Below are 8,733 nucleotides of genomic sequence, written 5' to 3'. Positions count from 1 at the left end.
TTTATTAATCTAATTTAATTAAAATAACCTAGAGGATCACTATTATAAAAGAAAAAACAAATTTAAACTTATCTTAATATATATATTTTTGCATAGCCAAAATAAGAATTTTATTAAAACCCAAAATAGTATAAACTAAGCAATGGTTAGTAAAACAAGACCACACAAGCACTACTAAAGAAGCACCTAAAATAAACCAAACGAACACCTAAATGAAAGTAAAAAAACATATGTGATCCAAGATCGCACCAAAATTAGAAAGCACATACAACATTGCACCTAAAAATAAGTATGGAGCTCCAAAAATCATTAAGACATTGTTAAAGCACAAAAATCAACAACATCAACTCCTTTGAAATCACTTACCATCACCTGCAAAGAAACTCCTTAGAACCCTCAATAAAAAACAAACATAAACCACCATTGTTGGAAAAATATAGACATCGTATATATAATAAGTATAATTACATTTTATTATTTACTATTATAAAATATTAGCCCAAATTAAAAGTGATCGAATTTGGTTAAAGTTTGTTGAGCGCTAAGAAGTAATTTCTAATTGATGATGGGCTGATTAGAAATTAGGGTTAATATGAAAAAGTTATATATATTAGGGTTATGATTCCCAAATTACACAAACGTAAGATTTCTAGTATCTCATCTTTAGAAAAGAGAGAGCCACCTTCTCTGAATTACTTGTGTGCTAATTTGGAAGATCAAAATCATAAGATCTAAATATTTCAAGAAATAGTAGATTTAGGTACGTTTCCGCATCTATTTTTGTTCTTGATTTATTCTTGATGATTTGACATGACAGATCCTAGTTTATGGTTTGTTAAGTTTTATATCAGATCTTATTTTATGGTTCTAACAACCATGCCTCAAAACACACACACACATAAAAAAACTATGCAGTCACAAATGTCACACTAATACAGTTCAAAAGGTAACAAAGATGACCACAAACACTATCATAGACTTCAAGAATGGGCACTCAGCTTTATCCAAGATCCATCTCGCCGACCACGCCTATGACATCAATGGCTTGTCATTCCCTTTAGTAATCTAGGTACCTTTAATTTAAAAGAACTTTGAAAATTTTTAGTTTGACCAAACAGATAATAGCCAAAAATCCAATTCAGGTGACACCATCTCACACCTCAATAAAAATAAAACAAAATTCATACATGAAATAACCAATCAAAACAATAAAAGGTCACAACCTTCAATCAATGTAATCTGAAGCTCACAAGCAATATTGATGAACTTAAAATCAAGGAACCAAGCCATGGAAATAATTGTTAATAAGAAACAGATCCACCAAATCAATTTCCTCAATGAACACAAGTATACAATTATATCCATAGGCACTAGTGAACAACCATCTTTCATCTATGGTTCAAAGTAAGTTGAAACTCCACTTGTAAAATGTGTTGAAATACGTGTTGAAGCTCATATATTTTTGAGATGTTTTTTAAGTTATTTAGGTAGATAAATCTTAGAATAATCAATTGAGTTTTTTAGGAATATTTTATTTATCTTTTAGTAGTTTACTAGAATAAGGGAATTACATTCCCAGTTATGTTGTGAGTTTTTTCTATTTAAATTCAGTTCTTTACTTAATAAAAAAATAATTTTATTGAATGCTCTCTTGAAAACTTTCATAGTATCAGAGATAGGTTAAATCTCCAATAGAACCATGGTTGAAACAACCTTCATTGAAGATAAGAGGTCCATCAACCAGACGAAGATAAAAAGTTCTGTCATCGAAACAACTACCGAGAGTGCAATGACTCAAGGGATGAGGGGTCACATCTCTATTCAACTGACATCTCACAAGTTGAATTACAAGAATTACCTCGAATGGCCACAATCCATAAAGTTAGCTAAGTCATTTAATTGGAGAAGTCAAGCAACAACAGGTGGGCGATCCAAGGATGAGCACATAGATGTCAGAAAATTCTATGATAATTGCGTGGCTTCTTAATTACATAAAAGTATCCATAGGTAATTTTTTGTTCTTTTTCTCTCAACTATTAAAGATGTTTGGGATGCTATGAAAGACACCTATCCAAATTTAGAAAATACTTCACAAATTTCTGAGTTAAAACTAAAACTCTGGAAGGCTAGGCAAAAGGAAAAGGAGGTTACTTTTTATTATAACTAGATGATGTCTCTTTGACAAGAACTAGATCAATGTTATAATGATGAATGAGACTCTCCTGGAAATAGTGTAAAAGCTATAAAAAAAAGAAGAGAATAAGCGAGCTTATTTATTTCTGGCTTGTTTAAATAAAAATTTTGATGAAGTGAGATCTCGGATCTTAGGGAAAAAACCTTCTAACACTCTATGAGATTTTTTCTAAGGTTGGAAGAGAGGAGACTAGGAGGAAAGTGTTGTTAAGGCCAAGAATTAAAGCTAACGATGATAAAATTACTCTTGTGACTTCTAAAAATAATGATGACAATGAAAACAAGGAAGAAACCTTGGTGCGACCACTGCAAAAAATATTGGCACACTCAAGAAACGTGTTAGAAGCTCTATGGATCGATGAATGAGATAAAGAAAAGTGGCAATGTTCGTGGTTCACAATCTAGGGATAATAGAGTTTTCCAAACAACTAATAAAATCATGAGCAGCAAAGTTCTCTGGAAGGGTCTCCATTCACTAAGGAACATCTAGAGCATCTACACAAGCTTTTTCAATCACCACATTTTTGGATGAATTCTTCTATTCCTAAGTCATCCAATAGTATTTCTTACTCTTTTTCCCAATCAGGTATTGATTCCTCTATTTTTTTCAGTGTCAATACTTGTAGAGTATTGAGTAGAGTTTTCCTAGAAATAGACTTTTCCTCCTTTGATTTCGATTTCTAGATCTAGCATTAGACATAACTGAGTAGAGTTGTATGCAATAATTGAGTAGAGTTGCATGCAATCCTAGAAATAGAAAAACATAAATCTACCGGATTATAGTCAAATCTAATAGGGGAATCCATAAATCAAGTTAATGCGACGATAGGGATTTTAATTAGAAAGAGCTTTCAATTAATCAACCTAAAGTCAGTTGTTCTTACTCACGAAAGAGATATTAGCATAATTTAGGGACTTCTACGGATCAAGATAGCAAGCGAATAAATCATTTAATTCAGATTCATAATAATAGATGAAGTTTAGGTGAATTCTTTCCTAGGTATTGCCTCTATCATTGGTTATTATTTAGTTATTTTCTTGATTTATTCTCTATTGAGTTCTTAGGGTCCATTTGTTTACACGTAAAAGGTTTTACGAAAAATATTTTCTGCATTTTCCTATGTTTGTTTCACATAAAATATCTTAGTCAACAGAAAATGACTTACAGGTCAATGTAAAATAAGTCTTTTTTTTCCTGTAAAATGACTTACTCTTTTGAAAAGCGTAAGTCATTTTCTAGAAAAGAGCTCATCTATAGATAATTTTATTTTTATATAAAAATTAACTTAAATCAAGCTTTAATATTATTATATTGATAATAATTTTATTTTTATTTTTAAAATTATTAAAATATTATATTTTTCAATATTATTAAACATACATATTTAATTATTTATATTTAGTCATTTAATAAATTATTAATATAATTATTTAATTATTATTTTAATAAATTATTTAATATTTAAATTTTATTTTAATAATAAATTTTAAAAATAATAATTTTAAATAATATTATTCACATATTATTGAAAATATTCAATATTAATATTTGAATAATAAATATTTATTGCAATTATAAATATATTAATAATAAATTTTTTGTAGTATAAAGGTTAAAATATGTCATAAGTCTATGTTCACTTCACAGATTTGCACTTTAGTCTTTTTACTTTTATTTTCAAGAAGTTAGTTCCTTAATTTTTTAAATTTGAAAATCAAGTCCAATTGTTGACATTGTTAAATTTTTTTGATCAATTTTGTTGATGTCACATTTTCAAATAAAAAATACTCATTTGGTAGTCATGTAATTAAAAAGTGACATTGTAATGAACCTGAATTTAATATAATATTTTTAATATACGTAGAAACAATATAACATCTAAAATTATAGATAAAAATAAATTCAATTAAACAATGAAAAATAAGAAAATCTCAAATGTATGTTTGTTTAATTGAAAACAACTTTTATGAAATATTTTTAAGAAATCTACCAAGTAACAGAAAATATTTTACACAGATTAATCCAAATACCAGAAAATATTAGCTTTTCCAAAAAAGTAAATCATTTTCCAAAAATCATTTTCTGGAAGTCATTTTCAGTGAAACAAACGGAGCCTTCGTTAGATTAATTTAGTAATTTTAGTTTAAAACCAATCACTCCAATTTGTCGGCTAAATAATAGGAAAACAATAATTACTAATACTTTTAGTCCTCGTGGATACGGTATCTCTACTCACCATAGCCATACTATTTATCGATAGGTGCACTTGCCTACGTCGTATTTTAAGTTATTCATGTGATACATCAAGTTTTTGGCGTCGTTGCCAAAGACTAGAATATTAGGAACACTTTATTTTTATTAATTTATCCATTTTTATTATTTTTATTTTATTTTTATATTTTCATTTTAGTTTAAATTTTACATTCTAATTTTTCTTTCGTTTTCTTCTGGCAGGTTCTTTTAGTTTATGACTAGAGGAAACCTGTCGGGACCATTACTTTTTTATAGCGAGATTGAAAGTACTGCTCACAGAAATCGTAGAGAAGCAAGGCAGAGTCAACAGAATATAGTATACGAATAAGAGGACAACAGTATTACTGAGGAGATGAGCAATAATCAGAATATTTAGCTACCTCCTACAACTCTTGTTCCTTGTACTATGTACAGTTATGCCAAACCCACTCTGATTGGGGGCTGAATCAAGTATTATGAGACCCACCATTGCTACAAATAATTTTGAACTAAGCCAAACATTATTCAGATGGTGCAACAATATGTCCAGTTCGACGGTTTGCAAGATGAAGATCCTAATACTCATTTGGCCAATTTTCTAGAGATTTACGACACTTTCAAGATTAATAGTGCCACTGATGATGCCATTCACTTACGGTTGTTCCTATTCTCTTTGAGGAACAAGGAAAAATAGTAGTTAAACTCTTTACGACGAGGGTCCATCACTACATGGGTTCAAATGACCAAGAAGTTTCTTCTGAAGTACTTCCCACCGGGTAAAACAACTAAGTTGAGGAATGTTATTTCTTCCTTCACCCAGATTGATTTACAGATGTTATATGATGCATGGGAGAGATACAAGGATCTATTGAGAAGGTGCCCTCATCATGGGTTACCTTTATGGTTATAAGTCCAAACCTTCTACAATTGTTTGAATCCTTCAACTAGGCAACTAATTGATGCAGCAACTGGTAGAACACTGAACAATCAAACACCCAAAGAAACTTATGAAGTTATAGAAGAGATGTCACTAAATAATTATCATTGGCAAGTCTTGAGGACAAAGCCGATGAAAGTAGCCGGTGTTTTTAATTTAGATGCAGTCACCACGTTATCAAACCAAGTAGAAGTACTAAATAAGAAATTTTTTCTATACAGGTAAATCCGGTGATGCAATGTGATACAAATGGATGTGGAATGATTGTTCCAGAATGTTTACCCTTCTGTCCTAGCACAGAGAATAAGCAAGTAAATTATATGGGTAACAATTTTAGACCTCAAAATAACCCTTATAGTAATAACTATAATGCAAGTTGGAGGAACCATCCCAATTTCTCTTGGGGTGATTAAGGAAATCAAAGAGCACAATCACCTCTAGGCTTCCAACAACCTTATCTGTAAGAGAAAAAGCCAAACCTTGAGGAAATGTTGATAAAGTTTATCTCGGTGTTAGAAACGTGTTTTCAAAACACTGAAGCAATACTAAAAAATTAACAAGTGTCAATTCAAGGACTCAAAAATCAAATTGGTCAACTTGCTAAATTAATTTCGGAAGGACCAAAAGATAGCTTGCTTAGCAATACTGAAACTAACCTAAGGGAGCAACTTCACACAATTATTATTTGAAACATGGAAGGGTTAGTTGAACCTGAACAAGAACCAATGCAAGAAGATGTGGTGAACAATAATGAGGTTGAGGAAAGTAAGAAATAGAAAAAGCCGATTTTCAAAGAATACAAACCTCGAGTGTCATATCCTAACGCATCAAAGAGAGACCACACGAACGAACAATATGGTAAATTTCATAAGCTTCTTAAAAAATTACACATTAACTTACCGTTTGTTGAAGCTCTTTTGTAAATGTCAAATTATGTTAAATTCTTAAAGGAGTTGTTAACAAACAAGAGGAAGATAGACGAATCGTTGAATGTGGAGCTCAACGCAGTTTGCTCGACCATTCTCCAAAATAAACTGCCCAACAAACTAAAAGATCTAAGGAGTTTTACTATTTTTTGTATCATTAGTAGTTTAAATATTGATAATGCTTTGGATGATTTAGAGGCTAGTATTAATGTCATGTCCTACAAAATGTTTAAACAACTAGGTCTTGTGAAACCCAAACACATTAGGATGAGTATTCAACTAGCAGATAGAACCATTAGATATTCTAGGGGTATTTTTGAGGATGTGCTTGTGAAAATTGATAAATTTATATTCACCATTGACTTTGTTGTGTTAGACATGGATGAAAATAATGAGGTACATTTGATCTTAGGTCAACCCTTTTTAGCCACTACTAGGACTATTATTGATGTTGGTATAGGTAAACTTGTGCTTTGTGTAGGTGATGAAAATATTATTTTCCTAGCGCATGATTCTGTGAGAGTCTCTAGTGATTGAGATGGTATTATATGCTCTATTAATGTTAGTAACCATGTGGCTCAACCTTTTTTTGCAGGAAATCCCCTCGTGAAAAGGCATTGGAGCCATGTTTTAGTCAAGGTGAGAGAAACCGAGCAACATATGAAGAGCGAATGGTGCAACTTGATGAACTAGATGAATGGAAAATGCATGTTAAGGAGAAACCGAGAAAACATGATGAGGACACAAAACAACGCAATGATGAGCATGTGATGAGAACGAACCAATTTAAGGTTAGGGACAAAGTACTGCTGGACAAAATGGATCCACGAATTTACCCTTTGAAGTTTGAGTCAAATGGAGCAAACTCATTTACGGTACTGAACATCTTCCCCTATGGTATAGTTGAGGTAACACATTCTAAGTTCAACACATTTAAGGTAAACAATATTTGACTCAAACCTTATCTTGGTATACAAATTGATAACGAGAAATAGGAGCTTCAGCTTCGAGAACCACCATAATCGCGCGCATACAAGGTAAGTCAATCTTAGACTCTAAATAAGAGCTTCTCAGGAGGCAACCTGAGTGTTTAATTTTTGTTTATTCTTTTTATTGCATGATAATTTGAAATTAATTAAATTAAATAAAAAATTATGATTTTGGCCCATACGGCCTGGACACACGAACATGTCCTAAGCTGTGTGCACGATGGGGTAATCGACAGTGAGTCACACGATCTAGCGACATGGCCGTGTGAATATTGGAGTTAATTTTTGAATTTTACTTATAAGTTAATGAGTTACACACGGCCATGTGAATACTGGAGTTAATTTTTGAACTTTAATTACAAGTCAATGAGTTACACGGGCCATAGACACGACCATGTGCAAGACACGACCTGTCACACGAGCGTATGTGAGACCGTGTGCTCTACACGACCTCTCACACGGGTGTGGGAGAAGTGAAGTAATAAGACACACGGCCTGGACACATGGGTGTGTTCAAGGCTATGTGAAGATTGGGTTTTGAGTTTTCAATCACACATGACCTCAGAGGGTGTCACATGGGCATGGCACATGGCCGTGTGGCCCAATACGGGCCTTTACACAATCGTGTCCCCTTTTTAACTGAAACCCTAAATATTTTTCTCTTTCATTTTCTCTTCTTCTTCTTCAACCGCCATTTGACCTAATCCCTCACCATCTTGACGCCGTCTGCCGTCATTCACCGTCCTAGCCCCCCACCGTCATCCTAACCTTTCCCCTTTCCCCTTTCTTTTCCCCCTCTCCATCGTCCACCAAGCCACTCTAAACCTTCTATTTTCTCATTTTCCCTTCCTTTCTATTCCACTTTCCCCCACCTCCGACCCCCCTCCTCCCATCGACGAAGCCACCCGCCCCTTTCCCTTTTCCCTTCACCCTCTCCTAAACATTTCTTCCCTCACAACCCCTTCTCCCCTTCTCCCCTCTTCACACCTCTTCCCCCCTTTCCCCAGTGTCAAAACCACTTTTAAGTTTTGAAAAAAAATGGTGATCGACTTTGGAAATAAAGATGGGAGTCGCCACCGATCTTTTATTAAGGTATGATCGGTTCACCATTAAAAATGAATTTTAGGTCTGCGAGATTTGAGAAAATAGTTCCGGGAGTCGGTTACGCACGAGGAAGGGTTAGCACCCTCGTAACGCCCAAAATTGGTACCGAATCGATTGTTTAATGTCTTAGTGTTGAATTTTTGAAAAGATTTTAAGATACGATCCCTTGAAAAGAAAATTTGAGTAAAATGAATTGGACGATGAGATTCACTTATTTCAAAGAAATAAACCGTCACACTTAGTAAGTTAGAGTGCAACATTTTAAATCCTCAAAATTAAAATTATCTATTGACTTTAAAAACCTATGCATTTTGAGAAGGATATTCGATTATTTGGGTCAAATGAGGAAAT

General features: G+C 32.9%; 1 non-coding gene across 1 annotated transcript; it reads right to left on the bottom strand.

Annotated features, from left to right (window-relative positions):
• Positions 1-5,213: 5,213 nt before the first annotated feature.
• Positions 5,214-5,320, bottom strand: LOC121214221 (small nucleolar RNA R71). The gene has a single exon (XR_005909807.1). It is a non-coding gene; the product is annotated as a small nucleolar RNA R71 (small nucleolar RNA).
• Between the last annotated feature and the right edge of the window lie 3,413 nt (positions 5,321-8,733).

The sequence above is a fragment of the Gossypium hirsutum genome, chromosome D01 (assembly GCF_007990345.1).
Source record: "Gossypium hirsutum isolate 1008001.06 chromosome D01, Gossypium_hirsutum_v2.1, whole genome shotgun sequence".
Lineage (NCBI taxonomy): Eukaryota > Viridiplantae > Streptophyta > Magnoliopsida > Malvales > Malvaceae > Gossypium > Gossypium hirsutum.
This window is presented reverse-complemented; position numbering and strand designations above follow the sequence as displayed.